General features: G+C 51.6%; 1 protein-coding gene and 1 long non-coding RNA gene across 4 annotated transcripts in view; one reads left to right on the top strand and one right to left on the bottom strand.

The window, feature by feature from the left end:
* The window catches only part of HIVEP3 (HIVEP zinc finger 3), a 98,879-nt gene that overhangs the window by 14,371 nt on the left and 65,000 nt on the right, over positions 1–19,508 (top strand). For 2 of the 3 annotated variants that reach the window (XM_084874457.1, XM_084874455.1), the window contains exon 2: positions 15,704–15,897. The gene's annotated coding sequence lies outside the window, so the exon portion shown is untranslated. Of the gene's footprint in view, positions 1–15,414; positions 15,528–15,703; positions 15,898–19,508 lie in introns of all 3 variants that reach the window. The other variant, XM_084874456.1, reaches the window with a different exon arrangement.
* On the bottom strand, positions 3,312–8,895 carry LOC311618268. The gene is made up of 3 exons (XR_014794283.1): positions 8,618–8,895; positions 4,938–6,467; positions 3,312–4,167 (listed from the first exon to the last, which is right to left on the bottom strand). It is a non-coding gene; the product is annotated as an uncharacterized lncRNA (long non-coding RNA).

Raw genomic sequence — 19,508 nt, 5'->3', positions numbered from 1 at the left:
CGCCTGAGCCTCCCATACCCACAGCGCGTGGTGACGGGGATTGTGTGTGCGAGAGCAAGTGGGGCACCGAGGAAGCGACGTTTTCCATCTCAGCGGGGTTATTTCTGGCTCTGCTCCTGCAGTCACTGTGGAAACTGCACGTGCCCAGTGCAGTGTGGAAACATGACGAGTTTTCCAAGGGAGGGGTACAGTAAGCGGGCAGCCAGGAAGCTGCCAGCAGGGGGTGAGTGTGTCTGCCTGCCTCTCTCCCCACCTGCACCCACACCACCCACAACCCCGTCTCCTCTCTCTCTGCCTTTGTCCTGAAGCTGTCTGAGGGGGAGATGTGTTCCTTGCTGCATGGTAGACAGAACAGTGGCCTCCGAAAGGTGTCCCCACGTTTTCTCCCTAGAACCTGAGAACACATTACTGTGCCTGGCCAAGGAATCGAGGTGGCAGGTGGAATTATGGCTGCTCAGCAGCTGACTTTAGCATAGAGAGACCACCCTGGGTTACCATAGCCCAGCACTGGCACAAGGGCCGCTGGACGTGGAAGGGGACTTGGTGTCAGTGGCGCAGCGTGAGGATGGCTCCCGCCTGGCTGGCTTTGAAGGTGGAGGAGGGGGCCATGCACCAAGGGATGCGGGCAGCCGCTGGAAGCCGGGGAAGGCGAGGAAACAGGCTCTGCCTAGAGCTTCCAGAAGAAGCGGGGCCCGCCGCCACCTTGAGACCCATTTCAGACTTAGCGCATTTGTGTTGTTCTGAGCCACTAAGCTGGATGGGAATGTGTGAGGCAGCAGCAGGCAGTACGCTAATGGGGAGAGGTCCTCGGAGAGCAGAGTTGCAGGCGTGTCCTTATTTTCCTGAGATCTGATGGCTGCTGGTGCCTCACCCTGGGCACAGTCCCCCCTCCCCCCCCCCCCCCCACACACACACCCTGGCCAGCTCCCTGGCTGCAGGGAAAGGTGGCCTCCCCTCGGTGAGCACCCCGCTCTGCAGAGCCCTGAGCAGGGTCTCCTTGCAGATGCCATCTTCTCAGCCTGGAATGCTGCCCCCATCTCCCTCCATAAGCCCTTTGGAGCTTCCGGTCCCCTGCCCATCCGCCCTAAGTAAGAGCTTTTCCCCCTGAGACACTGTGCCCCTCCTGAGGCATTGGTGGCTCTGGGGACCCTGCATTGTCTGAGTTTTAACCACCAGCATGCTACTACCCCTCCCCTGCCCATCCACCCAGCAGCCCCCTGAGAAGAAGAATAGGACCACACAGCAGGCATTGCCAGAATCTCCATGAGGAATGAGTGGCTTCTGCCGGTTGGAACTAGTTGTGCCCCAGGCATGTTGGGAGCTGAAAGGCCTGGACTTGAGCACGGGGCCCAGGGTGGCACCCTGGCTGTGGCACCTGGTCACTCTGACCTTGGGCAGGTCACTTGGCTCCTCCCTCACATACAGGCCGGAGATAAAGAGGTTGATGTGAAAGCCCACTGAGCACACTGCTGTCCAGGCTGAGCGTCACTCTCAGTGTCACTCTTCTCTCCAGAGGCGCAGTTAGGAGTAACAACACTTCTCCTCCTGTGACTGTCACCCCCCTGCCGGGGAGTCCTTCTCCCCTTGCCTCACTGCCTCTGCCCATGGGCCTAGACCTGGGCGAAACCTAGAGGAAACGTGGACAGCCAGGCTCAGGACATGGGAGAGGTGAAGGAGGTGCCCAGGCTGCAAAATGTAAAGAGGTCCTCCCCCTCAGCATCATGCAGACGTGGTGCAGGAAATCTAACCCCGCGCTCCTCTGTACAGATAAGGAAACTGGGGCCTAGAGTGTGGTGGTGCCTTGACTCAGGGAGCTAGGGGTGAGCTGGGACCAGAACCCAGCTCTCTCACCTTCAGCCCTGGGGCTGGCCCACTTCCCTCCCAACTAAATGCACGAGTGAGTGGCTGAATGAGTTTATTTCTCCAAAACATGTTTATGATGCTATGTTAGTGGCTGGGCTACAGCTTGGTTACAAGACAGAAGGGCCTGGTCCTCTGCTGAGAATTCATAGAGAGAGAGACTAAGGGATGAGGTACTAGTTCTTTAACTGTATTGGCGACAGATGCTATGCAGGGCATGGTCAGAAGTCGTGGGCTGCGGATGGTGGTTCAGGTTGTACACTGCACCGGTGCCTGTGGAGGTCCTATTGCGGGGCCTCCGGTTAAGAGTTACATACAGTAGAACCTGGAAGACAGGACCGGTCCTCAAAGTAACAACACAAGACCACGGGTAAATAGCTGGGGAGAGCCAGGGTGGAGAGGCCCAGAACTGCAGCCATAGCTCCTCTCCTAGTGCTCTGGGACCTCCCTCTCTCCCTCCAGATCAGACATAGTCAGTCCTTATTGGGAGTCTCAGAGGAGGGGCCCTGAGGTCCGAATGGCCTGGGAGACCAGGAGGAGTGAGGCATGGCTCTGTCTCAGGAGGCAGAGCTTCTGTTGTTCCAGACAAGGAGGCCTGGGCGGCAGAGGGGCTGGAGCCTTCAGAAATAAGGAAGCTTGTCTGCCTGCACAGAGCCCAGCTCGCGGCATTGCCTCTCTCTGGAATGTTGGGCCTGGGAGGAACCTGGCTTCTAGGAACCAGGCATCTCCCTCCCACCAGCGCACCGTGTGGTTCTGTGCCTCCTACCTGTCTGGGTGCTTCCCTGTGCGAGAAGAAAGCACGTGGAAGGGCTCCGGGAGATGTGGTGCTGTTGTTTGACGAGCGTGTCCTGCCTGCCGGGTGAGGCCAGCTCCTGGGAGCTGGGGTGTGACCTCAGAGGGCCAGCGCCACTCTCCCACACACCAGCTGCGGACTTGAACAAGCTACTCACCTCCCTGAGTCTCACTTTGTCAAAAATGAAATGAGCCTAGCCAGTTTGGCTCAGTGGATAGAGCGTCAGCCTATGGATTGAAGGGACCCAGGTTCGATTCTGGTCAGGGGCATCTTGGTTGCAGGCACATCCCAAGGAGGAGTGTGCAGGAAGCAGCTGATCGATGTTTCTCTCTCATCGATGTTTCTAACTCTCTATCCCTCTTCCTTCCTTTCTGTAAAAAATCAATAATATATATATATATATATATATATATATATATATATATATATATATATATATTTAAAATGAGAATGAGAAAGGCCCAGTGTTAAAATCGACAGAAAGAAATGGGTGTGTAAGGGTGTTTTGAGTTCTTGGCTAATAGGATGTAGAAATTGCCACCAAATAAAGGCATTCCTTCAAGGATTGAAAGAGCATCTAATAAATTTCCAGAGCTAGAGAAATTAAATTTAATTAAATTTAATTTGTCAGCTCCTTCAGAGCTGGCTTTCTGAAGGAGCTGACAAAGACACATGGTTCTCTGTGTTTACTTTTCTTTAACTGGGAAGAATTATTCTGGCTGGTAAGTAAATCAACTCCTCAGCAGGGAGTTTGAACAGAAGGAGTCCCTAGAGATGGGCATATTCTGGTCTTCGGTTTGACAGAAAGGGGAACTGAGGCCTGTAAGGGAACATGATTTATTCTCAGTCACATGGCCAGAGCTGGGTCAGACCCCATGTCCTGCCCACCTCCTGCCATCCCACATCCTGCCTGCCCCATAGTTCTGGGAGGTTAGCTATTTAAAGGACAGTAGGCAGAGACAGCCTGGTAAGGAAGCAGGAGTGTGGCCCCGGCGAGGGTAAAAAGATAGGAAGGTGGACACAGTGTGGGCCAGGAGTGGGCAGAGTGCCCAGGAGGATGGCAACGGCATGAAATGCCCTCCTCTTGGATATGCCCCAAATCCTTGGCCGATCTCCTGATTCCCGGGCCACTCAGCATCAGGCTGTTCAGGGTCCTGGGACTGCAGCTCAGAGAGAGAAACACAGTTCCCCTGGGAAAACCCTTTGGTCTGGGCGGACTGGGGACCTGCCAGTTTGGCACATTCACCTGTTGCTTGTCCTGGAAAGTGAGTTCCTGAGTGTGGTGATGTCAGGGACCACACCCTGGCAGGCAGGCCCGTGGTGGTATGCTTATTCACTGTTGTTCATCACTCATTCCACATGCCAGGCGCTGTGCTAATAGGCACTGGAGGTACACAGACAGTACATGTTGTTCTTGCCCTGAAGCGCTCCGATCTGCAGGGAGGATGGACACGAGGAGGCTCCTGTCACAGTGCAGTGTGGTCGGTGTTCCAGCAAGGCTCTGGGTGGAGGGTCTGGGAGGAAGGAGTGTGATCCAGGTCCCTGAGTGACGGAGGAGCTGAGCGGGGAGGGGGGGGGGCGCGGAAAGGTGGGGCAGGAGAGATGGGTGGGACTTTGCGGGGCAGAAGGGAAGGAGGAACTTCCTGAGAATGGGGACAGGGTGAACAAGAATTTGGGGCCTGGGAGGAAGGCCACATGTTCAGAATCATCAGGCAGTGGAAGGGCAAGGGTGAGGGAGAGTGTCAGGAGCTGGGTGAGGCTGGAAGGTCACGTGGTCACATGGGCAGAGACTAAGGAGTCTGGGTTTCTGATGGCGGTCAGCGAGCATGGGAATTGGCGAAGGGCAGCACGCTAAGTGCTGCAGAAACACCACTCTGTGCAGCATGGAGAGAGGACCCCAAGACATGGAGGGGAGAGGGACTTAGTCTTGAGAGACACTGACAGAGCCAATTCACTGAGAACTTGGTGCCAAAAGGAACGTGGGGCTGAGGAGAAGGGAGGTCAGCGATGGCTTTGGACTTCTCAGGGTTCCTGGGATGACTTTCAGGGCCCTGTGCTGAGATGCAGAGTCTGCCCCTCTGCTGTGGGCTGCTCATCTGGGATTCAGCCGTGGATGGGACTGTGAGCCCATCGGCTGACACCCCGGCCTGCTGGTTCCACAAGAAGAACCAATCAGAGGGTATGGACGCTGCTGGGCTGTTGATTCATCTTCACCGACACGCCTACAGATATTTTCCCCTGTCACCCAGGGCTAGTGAATCGAGAGAACTCAGTGTTTACTCACTTATTGTCGCCAACTATGTTCGAGGCCCTGTGAGTGATGCAGAGATGAATCACACACATCCGTGTCCTGTCCTCAAAGATCGTGTGGTTTGCCTGTGATGCCAACAAGCACCCGCGTGTGTGATATTCCACACACGGGGGAAGAGCAGGTAGATGCCACAATAAAGAGACCAAATGCTGTAAAGTAAAGGAGAGATCATTTCTGGCCCGAGAACATAGGGCCCGGAGGGCTTTGTGGAGGAGGTGGCCGGTGAGCTGGCTCATGTGGCGGATGTGGTTGGGTTTGGCCACAGGGACGTGGAGACAAGTTTTCCAGGCAGCGCGGGCCGCAGGCGGCACCAAAACACTGAGCAGGAGCGTCCGACACACGCGGGCTTTGTAGGGGAGCACTGCCATCGGAAGCAGCCTGGCATATTGGTGAAGGACTTCCCAAGTGTGAGAGGACTTTCCAGGAGGAACCACTGAAGGATCTGGGACAGGGAGGGCCATGGTGGGAGCTGAGTACCAGGACAGGTTATCTGGCCTTATGGAGAGAGTGAGCACAGACTCTGTATGTACTGGTCCAGAGAAGGGATTGACCACGGAGGTCTTGGCAAAGGTGATAGAAAGAGAGGATTCCATCCATGTTGATCAACACTTACGGAGGCTTTAGGCCAGGCCCTGTTCCAAGCACCTTGTATGATTGAACTGATGGAGCGCCTCCCCCTCCACCCAGGCCGATGCTACTGTAATTCTCACTTTACAAATCAGTTCACCGAGGCCCAGAGATATTAGGGGAGCCACCTGCCCCTGGTTACACAGCTAAGAAGTGGAACAGTCAAAATTCGAACCCGGGAGCCCCTGCTCTTAAATCCCATTTAAAACAGGTGGCTCCTAACGGGACTGGGCGGATGAAAGGTGGCCCTGGCCGGCTGGGCCACTCCTCCCACCTGTGGGACAACCCAGAAGGTAGGACTGCCCGCCTGAGGCTGGCCAAGGTGCTCCTCACCCCTGCACGCCGTGAGGGGCCCCACAGGGCCCGTTTTGGTTCACTGGTTCCAAACAGCCTATGTATAGGTGGTGATAATGTAAATAACTGATGCAATGGAAACTTCCTATGGAAAAAGGTACCCGCTCGACAGCCACAAAGTCCAAAAAAAGGAACAGCAGAGCAGGCCCGGAGGGCTCGGCAGCGAGGAGTTTCCTCTGGCACAGCCCCTTCTGTCTCCCTGAGGCTGAGCTGGCTGGGGGAGGGGCGGCACTGGCCACAAGTGGGGCAGGCGGGAATCCAGACCAGAAGCCGCCCCTGGGCCACCAGCCTCCCCTGTGAGCTAAGGAAGCAGCCACGTTGGGGCCGAAAGCAAGTCTCCCTCCAAACACACACCCGGTTTCACAGTATCCTCAGAAGGACGGATCCCTGTGTCCATCCCCAAGGTGGGCCGTGGTGGAGGTTCGGCAGTCCTGGGGTACCCGGGTCTCGACCCACTTTCATTGGTGTCCTCCCTGTGAATCAGTTGTGACAGTCTTGTTATGGGTCTGGAATCTTCTTATTCTAGAAGACAAAATCATTGTACATAGAAGTAAAGCTAAAAGGTCCGAAGTAGCCAAAAGAGGGAGAAATCATTGTTTTTGGAAAGTTGACTCTATTATTAATTCTTGCACTGACCCGGGGTATGTATTGGACCACTGCAAGAATTAAATAACAGAGTCAACTTTTGTTTCCATTTCAGGGATGAGAAACGGAGACTTGAAGGGTTAAAGGACTTAGCTGAGCCGAAACCGGTTTGGCTCAGTGGTAGAGCGTCGGTCTGCAGACTGACGCTCGGTCCCAGGTTCGATTCCGGTCAAGGGCATGTACATTGGTTGCGGGCAGATGTGCAAGAGGCAGCTGGTCGATGTTTCTCTCTCATCGACGTTTCTAACTCTCTCTCCCTCTCCCTTCCTCTCTGTAAAAAATCAATAAAATGTATTTTTAAAAATAAATAAAGGACTTAGCTGAGGCCACACAGCAGCAGAAACTAGTAGTTTTGTCTAACGCCAAGGCCTGCGCTGTCCTGCTCGGCAACGCTGTCCGTATCTGTCCTCTAAGCCTGCATGGCCTCAGCTGTCACATGGTGAGGGGTCTGCTCACCTGCCCGTCCCAGCAGTGTGACCATGAGATGACAGGGCCAGCCCTGGCGAATGGTAGGCAGCAGCAAATGTTGATTTCCTTCCTTAGGCCTGCCTCTCCCTACAAACTGGGGAGATGTTATGAGCCCTCCCGGGGGGAAGTAGCACAGGTTTGGGGTTTCTAGGGAGAAAGGGCCATAACCAGGGATTTTCTGACCCATTTTTCCTTCTAGATCTGTAGCTCCCTGAGGCGGGAGCCAGGTCTACTTTGCCTTTGCACCCAGGGGTCTGGCCTGGGGCAGGGAGTGTCTTGTCCAAGGAGGCAGCTGGGCCTCAGGTGTGTTGCCAGAAAGACTTCCGGTGAGAGAGGGCCGCCGTGAGGCGTGGCCTGGTATAGCAGGAAACGACTCCTTCAGCCCTGTCTGAGCCCCAGCAGTTCTCAGCACCCCGACCTCTCACACAGTCCGTGGGGTTTGGTCTGCACCTCCTCTTCCTGCTGCTCTTCATTCTCTAGACTCCTGGGCTGGTGCCCTCCTCCCGCCGTTCAGTGCCTCTCTCGCCTTCCCTGCAGGGCCTGAAAACCAGGACTATGTTTTCTGCCCAATCCCAGTACAGAGTGGATGGGCTGGATATTTCTGCCTCTCACTAAATGGAACCCATTACCCTGCACTTGAAGTTCCTCTTTCTCAATTCTCAATACAAATGGAAATGCGTCACCAGCCTCTGTTTTTAAAACTCTGCTTTTCCTGGAAAACGTTTCCCGGGTATTCGCAGAGCATGTCCTGTCCACAGCGAGGCTCTGAGCTCCGTTGCCTTCTTCTCGCTCTGCTCACTTGCCTCGTTAAGACACCCTACTGCATGGGAGGGAGCGGATGCTAGTCTGGAGGACACTGCCAGGAACCAGGAAAGATCCAGAGGCAGCTTCCAGGCTGCCTGGCCTCTGTGCAGCATTCTCAGCCCTAAGTGCAGGGGTTTGATGAGAACACAAGCTCCCCAAGAAAGTGAGGCTCTGAGCCTGACCCCTGGGGAAGGAGGCAGGAAAACCCGCAGGGCCAACCCCAAAACAGGAGACAGACAGAGGAGAGACAGACGGAGGGAGCGTGACTTGGAAGGTCTCCCATCCTAACTGAAGAAGGCGTGGGCATGTACTGAGTGCCTCCGGTATGCTGGGTCCATGCAGGCTCTCTCACACACTTCGTCTCCTCCAGTCCACACGACAGACCCAGGGAGGGGTGGAATGCTTCACTTTCTACGCATGAGGAGGGAGAGGCTCAGAGAGGTGAAATAATGGAGCTGAGGCCACACAGCTATGAGTGGGTGAAACCGGCATCTGAACCCAAGTCCTCTGATGTCAGGGCTGACTCTGTGCTGTCCATGCTGCTTCCCTGGTGCAGGGTCCAGGAGGGATGCCAGTGATCCTCTGCACGACCCCTCCCACTGCTGGGTAGCCCAGCGTGACCCACGGAGATTACTCCATGTGATTCTGCCATATGTGTTTAGTGTCTCGGGTTGTTGTTTTTGTTTGTTTGTGTGTGTTTTTATTGATCCATAGGCCACAATAGCAGGAATAAAAATTAAAATAGAAAGACTCACCCCACAATTTCCTCCCCTAAGCAGATCGGATTCAGCTTCTCCGTGTGCTGGTCCATCTGCAGATGTCCCATTCACAGCCGAGGGGCAGGCTGCTGTCAGGAGAGCAGCCAGGGCCCCGGAGCCGGCCTCACCCACCTTCTCTCCATCAGGGTGTGAGGCCCACCGGCCTCCTTGGCAGCCCTGGGAAAGGCTGTGCTGTGACCCGGGGGAGGCGAGCCCCTGAGGGCATCTGGGTTTTTCTTTAAGCCTTCATCAGCTGAACTTCCCCTGCAGTGATGACAACCTAGTGCCTGGCAGGATGTGGGGCCCTGACCGGAGGCCAGCAGAGGACATGCTGGGATGCTTTGGTTTCATGGGGAGCTGGAGGGGGGAGTTGGGGGGGGGGAGGAGGAGGGCGGGAAGGGACGGGCCTCCCTGCTGTGGTTTTGGGTGGGGCTGGCAGAGGAGCTGGCCCTGGTGCTTCCTGCTCTGGGGGGGCCACCTTGGAGATGGGCCCCTCTAGCCCTAGTTCAGCTGTTTTCAAAACATAAGACATTTTTATATTGTTTTTTTATATAATAAAAGTGATGCATGCATATTGTAAAAGAGGCAATAGCAAACAGCACTATAGAAACGTGTAAGAAGAAAATGCAGGCTCCAAACCCCACCCACTCCGCAGCCCTGCCCCTGGGCGAGCTGACAGCTTGGTGTTTATCCTCCGGGTCCTTGGTAGCACTCACAGCTGCACAGAGATGTGTGTGCCTGTGGTGTTGCTTTCCCCTTTCTTCACACCATCCCATTGAGAGAAGCTGTGTGCAACCGCGAAACGTGCCTGCTCTGGAGTCAGACCCACGTTCTCCACCTGTCAGGTCTCTTAGCAGAATCTGGTGTGGGAAATGGGGCTGCCTTCACCCAGCAGGCTTTGAGGGGCCAGGGAGCTCACCCATGAGAAGCATTGAACCCCGTTTTCAACACATAAAGTCATAATGAACCTCTATTATTGATGGTCTATATTTATTCTTAATTCAGAAAAGTTACTATTCCATTTCTGTCCCATTTGGTGGATTTATCATAACTTACTTTTTAAACCTAATTCTTGCTGATGACTATCATGTTGTTTCCCTGTTCACTGTTTACAGTGACTGCAGTGGTCGTGTGTACTAGTATGTGCGCATCTGTGTGTAGGTTTGTCTAAAATGATGTGTGCGGGCACTTGTAAAGCTGCTGGGTCCACATAAATTTTGGCTACTCCTCTGGAACACTGGATGGTAGCAGTCATTTTTCCTCCTTGTCAACCAAATGAAGGAAGGGTGATATTGATTTTCAACATATGTCATTTCATTATTAATGAGGCCAAGCATCTTTGCATATTTATTATATATTTTCATTTCTTAAATACTGATCTGTTCATTTTCTTTCTTCATTTCATTAGCTGTGTGTCTTATTGTTTTATGGGTGCTTATTATATACTAGAGGCCCAGAGCACAGATTTGTGCACAGGCGGGGTCCCTTGGCCTGGATGGGGATCGGGGCTGATTAGGGCCGGCTGGTGGGGGACAAAGGAGGGGGCGAGGAGGACGGACCGTGGGAGGTTGGCCAGCTGTGGGGAGGGACTGCGGGAGGTTGGCTGTGAGAGTGCACTAACCATCAGTGGGCAGCTCCTGCGTTGGGCATCTGCCCCCTGGTGGTCAGTGTGCGTCATAGCTACCGACTGGTCATCAGGTTGTAAAAGTCGCTTAGGCTTTTATATATATAGATTATGGTTATTGACCCTATTTTATATATGTTGCAAATATCTTTATATGGTTTGTCATTTGTTTTGGAACTGTTGACGGGACCTTTTGATATATGTAGCGCTGAACATCTTAATGTAGTGAAATGTATTAGCCTTTTTCTGTAAGAACAGTGAGGTCCAGTTCAGGCTTTGAAAGTTACTTTCCAACATTAAATCTTAATAATATTCTAATAGTTCTGGCATTTTTGTGGATTTGCTTCTATGTCTTATTTATATCTTTAACCCAAATAAATTTCTGTTTGAATGTGGTGCTGTACTATATTTAAAATAGGGTCCTCCACCCTCTCACTGTGTATCCCATTTTGTCAAACCTGCTTGTTTGTCTGCTGCTCATCTCCCCTTGCTAGACCCTCCGCTCCACCAAGGCCCTTGGACCTTTTCTGTTCTGTTTACTGCTGTGCCCAGAACAATGTCTTATACATAGTAGGTACTTAACAAATATTTGTTGAATGAATAGACAGAGACTGGTCACAGCTCTCCTATTGAAATAATCCATTCTTTCTTTGGTAATTTGGAATTTCTTCTTTGGCAGCCCTTTTGTGTCTTCTATCATTATGGGTCTATTTAGGTTTTTTCCCTCTTCTTCAGTTTTTACGATTTACAATTTTCTAGAAAATCATCACATTTCAAATTCTTTGATATCGGGTATGTATCAAATTCTCTTAAATTAAAAAAAAATGTTCATAGGCATGTTTCCATTACCTTTGTTAATGGTTATTTGTGATTTTGCACTCTGCTGCTAATCAGATTAGCCAGAGGTTTGTTCATTGTGTTGGTCACAGAGAACTAGTTTGCAGCTTAATATTTCTATTAGTGCAGCTGCCAGACTTTCCTCATTATCGTGTGTTTTTGTTTTCAACTTTATTCATTTCTTCCTTCTAGGTCATTTTTGTTTAATTTATTCGTTTTCAACTTCTCGGTTTAGATGCTTAATTCACTGAGTTTCCACCGTATTTTATCATAAAAGCATTTAAGGTGTTGTTTTTTTTCCCCCTCCTTTAAATGAAGCTTTGGTTGTATTCCACAGATTTTTAAAAGTAGGGTTCTTACTGTTGGGCATTTACACATAATCTACAATCTCAGTCTTGCTGTCCTATTTGATGCAAGGGTTACTTGGAAAAACATTTTTAAGTTGTCATGGACACAGGTTACTTTTTAAAAAATTTTTACTACTTGGTCGTTCCTAATTCTACTGCACTGAGAACTGAGACTGTGGTGTATGTATAGGAATTTGAGATTTTCTTGGCATCCAGTACAAGGACGTTTGAGAAAAGGGTGTTTTCTCTGTTCTTGAGTGCATATGAAGTTAGGCTTCCTAATTACCTTAAATTCCTCCACAGTTCTCACTGGAGGTTACTTGTCCCATCAAATCTTGAGTAATATGGTCGGCCTGCACTGTTGTTTTGCCATCTTCTTGTTTTGAGAGGGTATTTTTTTCATATGTTTTTATGGGTCTGTTGTCCAGGGTGAAAGTAAAGGTTCATGATATTTGTATCTTCCTGGAAAAAATAGACCTAGCAATGTCAAATGCCCCCTTTTATTTTATCTGACATTTTTGCATTTTGGCTGGTATTGACTTTCCTGCCTTCTTATTGTCACCATTTTGCCAATTCTGCACTTTGCCATGTCTTTGCTTTGAATCTTCTTGTGTCAATTTGCTTTAACTGCGTCACTTCCAAACAGCATGTGGCTGGGGGTGTAGAGTGATTTAATTTATTCACATTCTTGGGTTTATTCATGTATGTGGACTTTCTTTATCTTATTTCATGTCTTCTTCTTCTTTTTTTAATGATACTCTCTTCATTCCTGTCTAGTTTTCCCTTTCCTAACTCTTGCTGAATTACTTGAATTTTCTTTGTTTCTCCCCTTCCTCCCGCACACACAGTAGTTGAAAAGGCCTGTAACTTACTTTTCTTCTAGAAATGGTTACTCTTAAATGAAAAATAAAAGCCCATGCATTTCTATTACTGTTAAGAATTAAATGGTGTCTATTTCCCAACAAGATGAGACCACTATCAACATTTGTTTAGATCTGACTGTACATGTTTCTGCTTTTATTGTTCATCATTGCTTCCTGTGTATCCTGTCTTGCCTTTTCTTGAATGACTTATTCTGATACAGCTTTTATTTGGTTGGAGTAATTCCTTGAGTAATCTTGTTCAGATAAGTGGGTGGCATACTATTTTTAGTTCTTCTCTCTTTGGCTTTGAGACTTGGCTGAGTAACGGATCTCGGGGTTTAACTCTTTCCTCAGAGCTCTGTAGTCTTTGCTCTGTTGCCCTCTAGCAGTAGGTGATACGATGTCAAGTCCAATGTCAATTTGATTCTCAAAGTTTCTGTAGAGACTGTCAGAGATGAAGCTAAGTTCATTGCTCTCCATGGAGCCGGAGCCTTATGTCTGGAGGAACAGGGTGAGGTGGGGATTTGCTGATTGGAAGTCCCTAAAATGGGGTACGTGGAAGCATTAGAAAAAAGGAGGAGGAATTTTTGAGGCAAAGCAAAGGAATTCAATCAATTCACGCTTTTAAAAAATCCTCACTGGAGGATATGTTTATTGATTCTTGGAGAGAGAGGAGGGAAAAGAGAGAGACATCAATGTGAGAAACACTGATTGGTTGCCTCCTGTACAAACCCTGAACGGGGATTAAACTCATAACCTCGGTAGGTGCCCTGACTTGTAATCGAACCCACAACCTCTGGTGTGCAGGACCATGCTCCAACCAGCTGAGCCACGTAGCTGAGGCAGGGCACAAACTACTGATTGAAGAGCTGATGGGTCTTCAGAAGGTTTCTGTAACCTACAATCAAGCCCTTTGCTGGGGCTAGTCTCCTGGAAGAGGAAAGGCATGCTAATGAAGGCAGTGTGAGGTCAGGTGATGACTGTTCTCCCTCCCCACCCCACTTTAGTTTCTTTGGAAACTTGAAGGATTCACTCATTATCCTTGGATTTCAGGGGTTCCATCAGCCTGCCCTGCCCTGGCTCCTGCTGCCTCTGAGGGAGCCTCCTGGGTACTTGCAGCTGGGCCTTGCCCTGCCCTTGTTGGGCGAGGCTGGCTCAGCTCTGATTAGATTTTCTGTCACTGCCACCCGTCTGCTTTTCCTCAGGCTTGCTGACCAGCTGGCGTTACGATGGGTCTGTTCTTATTCTACATTTCTGTCTATTTCAGCAGGGTTTGGAGGAAAAGTAAACAAACGGGCTCAGTTTCCCGGGTGGAGCCTCGGATGTGTGTAACTGTTCAGGGTGGTGGGGATACAGGCATGTCTACAACCTCTCCCACCGGCCATGGGAGGCCAGGCGTGGCATTCAGGTGATCGTGGCCTCCCTGGTGGATGGGAGAGCGGTAGCTCCCTCCCTCCACCTCATCCCATCTTCTCCGTGAGCCACGCCCCTGGTCTGTCTGCATTACCTCACTGACCAAAACAATTCAGTGACCTCACTGCAGTATAAGATCAAGTCCAGGCTATCTCATATATCAAGTTCTTCCCTGGCCCAACTCGCCCCTTGTGAGCTATCACTGCCCCTTACCTCCTGCCGGTGGACAGCAGGCAGTTCTTACACATTTGGCCAGTTTGGGGGTCTCCTGTCTCTTTACACGGCTCCCTTCGGTTGAAATAGCCTCTTCTCTTTCTGTCACATGCTCAGGCGCCATCTTAATGGACTACTCTTTTCTTTCTGTCTTTGCCATGGGGTAGCTTAGAGCCAGGGACACTGGCATGCACCTCGTGACCCCTGACCCCTAATGTGATCCCCTTGAAAGCAGAATCTTTGCTGTCTTGTCTTCTCAGCAGCTGTCGCCAGGCCTGACCCAAATAAGCTGTTACATGAATAACCGAATTAGTTTCTAGAGAGAAGTGCTCTACCCTGAATGTGTTTGAGGCCTCATACCAGGTTCTAGGGGTGGGGGGTGAGTCAGACTGACCCCACCAAGCTGTGTGCATCCACACGGGGTGCCAGACTCCTGGGGCCACTGTCCTTGATCTCGAAATGCACAGCAGCTGTGTTCTGGGTGCTCCGGGGAGGCGGGACCTGTGTCCAGTTTGGGGGAGCTGAGTGTGTCTTGAGGGAGGAAGGGCAGGATCTGACTGACTGGGTGGTTATAGACATGGCCGTGGGGGGAGGGAGTAGCATTTTATCAAAGCCTCGAAGGTGGGGAATTGTGGACGGACTGCTTATAGAGTGGCATGTTCTGAGAAGTCGGTGTTTCTCTCCCAGGAGGGATCGAGCATAGACATTTTTAGTAAGAATTGAGACTGAGTGGAGAGTGTGAGGTCGGATCTGGGGAGGGTGGGAGACCAGGGAGTGTGAAGAGCTTGGACAGCAGGATGAGGCGGTGACAGGAGCCGCTGAGCAAGTGCAGCCACACTCCATGGTGGCCCGCTGCTGCTATGGCGTGTGGGTGGGACGCGGCTGGCTGGGTGTGAGAGCAGCAAGTGTGGGGCGGGCGGCAAAGAACTTTGATTACCCATCCGTCCATAGCGATCTGGCGGCTGTGCCAGTGAGAAGTGTGGTGCCCTGGAGAAGGAAGGTGGCAATGCCGTGGCCTGGATGCAGGCTACTCCGGAAATAGATTGCCGGCCCACTCTGGGGCAGTGATAGTATCCATAGCAATTACACGGGCCAGTCCACAGGCCAGGCTTGGTCCTTGCCTTCTACAGCAAGCATGTCAAACTCGAGGCTGGGGGGCCGCATGACTCTTTTATTTGGCCCATGTTAGCCTCTGAGTTTGTCATGCTTGCTCTATAGGGGCTGAATCATTTAAACCTTGGAGGTACTTGCCATTCTTAGCCCCTCTTTTTCAGACACAGCAAAGCTATGCCATATCCCAGAACCGCAGAGGTAATGGATAGAAGGGCTAGGGCTTGAACCCATGTATTCTGGCCCCATAAGCCACATTGTCATCGTCACAACACTCTGCCTCCAGCAGGCAAACCAGAGTGCAGTCCCGCGTGAGCAATGTGGATGTGACACACCACCCCATACTCCACTGAGACAACCCAGGTTTCTCTCCAATTTCTTATTCAGTCTGACAACAACCTGGCAAGTTGATTACTGAAAACTGGTGCTCACTCATTCATCCATTCATCCAGTAACTGTCCAGCTCCTGCCCTGAACCTGCCTACTCTACCGGTGAAGAGGTGTGGCTCAGGGAGGTCAAGAGGAGCTGGCCGCCAGGCTACACCATCTTCCCTGGGGAACCGGGGGTCTAGCCCTGCACCAAGACAAGCAGCTTGGGACCAGGTAGAGATTGCTCTGTATCTAAAGACGTTGACCAAGCAAACTCCTTGACCCTGTGTTTCAACCGCCCCTGCAGGATTCGAAACACAAACCGGGCAGCCTCGAACTAGTTCATGGAGGAGCCACAAGAAACACTGTCCAGGCAAGCTCTCCCGTGGAGAGGGAAGGGCAGAGCGTGAGCGAGGGAGGCACAGGAGTGGACATGAATGCTGGTTTTCAACGAGAACGGCGTTTCAGTTTTGGTCATCGAAAGTGGTGCCTGCAGCACAGGTAAGAAACGGGCGGGTGCTGAAAACACCCGCTGGGGAGCCATTGGGTTTTTCTTGCATAAGCTTGCTAGGGTTCATCCGCTTTGAAATGTATTATTTTTGTTGTTGCTATTGCCTTCCTTCAGCCTCTATGATAGCCAGATGTTCTGGGGACTTCCTTGGCCAGGAGTAGAGACCTTGAGTGCAGGCACTCTTGCACTGCCTCATGCTGTGTCCTCCCAAGTGTAGTCCTGGGTCCCCAATTCCTCAGTTTCCATTCTGTCCCTGGCAACACTCCTCTCCTGGGGGAGCACAGCTTCCCCACCCGCCAGCCCCATTGTGTCCTGCTCTCCAGAGTTCCACCGCCTCTTTGCCTCTCCCCATCCCCATCCATGTCACCCACTCCCTGGTCAGAGGAGCCCAGTGGGTGCTGAAGACTGAGTACCCTCTCTTCAGGGCTCACCCCTTTGTTAAGAGTTGAAAGGATGTCAGGTCCAGGGCCGTGGCTGCATGTTAGAATCACCTGGAGAATTCCTTAAAGTTCCAGTAGCTGGGCCCCAGCTCCAAAGATACTGACTGAGCTGGCCTCAGAAGCACCCCAGCATTGGGATGTGTGTGTGAGTGTGATTTCCTTTTTGTTCTTCAGGTGTGTTATGGGTTCAGGTTAGAAGTTCCGGTTAGGTGTGCGCTGCAGAAGCTCACTGGGTTGGAAATATGTCTTGGATGTTTTGTCTGGCTGTGGGTGCATCAGAATTGCCAAAGATAGAGGAGTGTGTGTGTGTGTGTGTGTGTGTGTGTGTGTGTGTGTTGGGGGAGCGGGGAGAGGGGGAAGAATGCCTGGTTAAAAAAAAAAGTTGACTCCTGATCCACCAATGCTCTTTGAATCAGACTGTCTGAGGGGTGAGGGTACAGAGACCTGTGTTTTGATCCTGATACAGCCAAGATCTGGCCTCTGGGCCTCCTACGGGGTCTCTGGAATGCTAGTCCTGTGGGCATGGCTCTGAGCCGCAGGGGTTGCTTCCCAGCCCAGAACGTGGTCAATATCCCCTTCCCTCCAAGCGAAAGTTTTCTCGTGGAGAGGAGAGCAGGCTTAGGCAACGCTCAGAGATGGCATCACTGTAGCCTGAACTGCGGGTGCCAGGCCCAGGCCTCTGCCCACTGGATGAGGCCATGAGCAAGGTTCCCAGTGGAGGGGAAGGATCATCCCCTGGACTCAGAGGAAGGCCCGGGCATTGAGCCTCATTTTGAGAGGGCTGTATGACGTGGTGCTTAATAATTAAGGCTCTGGGTCTCCCCAAGCTCCAGTCCCAGCCCCAGCCGCTGCTCAGTCCCTCTGCCTCATCTTTCTCGCTTATAAAATAGGCAAGTTGTGGTGCCTACCTCACAGGGCTGCTGTGAAATACAGGTGAGAACAATGCAGGCATACAGCACGGGCTCCCCAGACATGAGCGGTCCCTCTGACTCACAGGCCACTGGGCTGCCACCCCATCCTGCCAGGAGCAGTGCTGTGAGGTGTCTGTCAGACTCTGGCCTTGGATCCCAGTGCCTGAGTTCCTGAGAGTCGGGGTGAAAGAAGGCCTGGCACAGCATGTGGGCCCTGACACTCTACATTTTACAGACAAGACTAGGTCCTGCAGAAAACCCAGCGCGGCTGGTCCCATTGCCCCTTTCGTGGGAATAAGGAAAAGCACGAGGAGGTGCAGTAACTTATAGATAGTCACACCGCTAACAAGGAACAGAGCCTCCAGTTACAAAAGACCCAGCGCTTCTTCTCCACCAAGATGTTTCCTGAGGGGCCGAACCAGCTTCAAGGATGCCCCCCACCCCCACAGGAATGTCTACATGTCATAGGCATCAGTAGAGCTGGAATGAATGGGTCCTGCTTCCTCGGCATCCTGGGATGACTTCTCCTGGGGTCCCAATTTAGCATTTATTTCCTCTGCACATATCACAGTTAGATCATGGGTCTCCCCTATGGGCAGTCTCAGGGCAGAGCTGGGCTTATCAGCTAGGGGTGCAGTGGGTACCTGAGAAACCGCTGAGTGACCAGGCAGAGCATGGGGCAGCTGTCCTGGGCAGTGCCAAGGAGGGATCCTCCCCAGACCTGGCATGTGCCCTCCCCACGTCACTCCCAAACTGTCCTTTTGTCCCCACACGGCTCTGCCAGCTGCAGGGAAGAGTCTGTGGAGGATGGGACTGGCTCAGAGGGAAGTGAGCTGTCAGTTCCAGCAAGAAGTCTGGTCCCCACCCCTTCCTGTGCTCTCCCGAGGGAATGAAAGCATCTGTGATTAATGGGATGCTGACTCAGTGCTTCTGGAGTGCCCGGCACGCATGGCCCACTGCTGGCCCAGCTTCCCTGGCCACCAGGAAGGGGCTGGAATCCACGGTGTCTGAGTGAGTGGAAGGCTCAGGCCGGGCAGGTGTGCCAGGCAGGTGTGCCAGGCAGGAGCCTGCCGCGTGCCAGCCTTCCGTGGCCTCGTGGACCCCCCTGTGCTGAGAGGCCCTTTGACACCATCTGAAATGTGGCTTCAGAGCCCCTCCTCTAGTAAGGACCTCGTTTCGGAATGAATGTGATTTCCGAAAAAGTGACTAGAGGGCGAACCTAATTTGAAAACGGACATGAAAGCATTTTCTCAGCAGCAAAGCTCCGTGCTAGTCGTTTGCAAACTTTTATAGTCTTAGGAGCCATTTTTTACACGTCCAATCCTGCATGGAATGCCAATGACACAAAACGGGCTAAAGTGGTCGTTTATTAATACACGTTTATTTATAAAGTAGAAATTTTAGCACCTGTTTATTACCACAATCCATCAATAGAACAATGACTCCGATGCATGAACGCATTGGAAGCGTGGGTCCAGATGGGGGTGGGCAAACTACAGCCCGATCATGGTAAATTAAATGTTATTGGAGCACAGCCATGCCACTCATTCACATATTGGCTGCTCTTCAGCAGAGCGGAGTGGTTGGGACAGACTGTCTCACAAAGACAGAAATACTATTTGGCCCTTTCTGGAAGTTTGCTGACCTGTGTTCTAAATGCTATAGCAGCTGTAACATCCAGGACCGCCTTTTCGTCTTTGTTCTGGCTGGGTTGCACAGGGCCGGGAAAACTCGATAAGTCCTATCAGCAAGAGGCGGTGAATGGCAGCTGGTTCTAACGACTCACCTGCAGCCCAAGACGGTCTTCAGTTCACAGCTGTGTGGACGTTCGGGAAGGAGAAGGGAATTCTGGTTTGCATCACTGACAGTTTCAGACAACTGCTTGAATTCCTTCTTATTACAACACTCAGACAGGAAGCACGCAGTCATTTATTGCATTTTTGTGATAATTCGTGTAATACGTTTGCATATTGCTGAGAGCCTTAGAGAGATCTTGTTTGTGTGGTTTGTGGAAGCATGTAGAGTCCCGAATTTAAACAACAACGGAAAGAAGCCCAGGAAAGAGCTCCAACTTTCCAGCTGAAGACGTATTTCAACACTGGAGTTCAAGATCTGCCCAGGCTTAGCCCGGAGCACACACCACGCTGAGCGGCACCCCTCGGCTGCGCTCAGCGGGCACCCTGTGCCATGGACCATGATTTCAGGTGCAGGTCCATTTTTCTTAGAGGCTTTACTAGGAGTCAAATGTAT

The sequence above is a fragment of the Pipistrellus hanaki genome, assembly GCF_964339955.1.
Source record: "Pipistrellus hanaki genome assembly, chromosome: 2".
Lineage (NCBI taxonomy): Eukaryota > Metazoa > Chordata > Mammalia > Chiroptera > Vespertilionidae > Pipistrellus > Pipistrellus hanaki.
The sequence above is the reverse complement of the archived record's forward strand: the minus strand, read 5'-3'. Positions and strand labels throughout refer to the sequence as shown.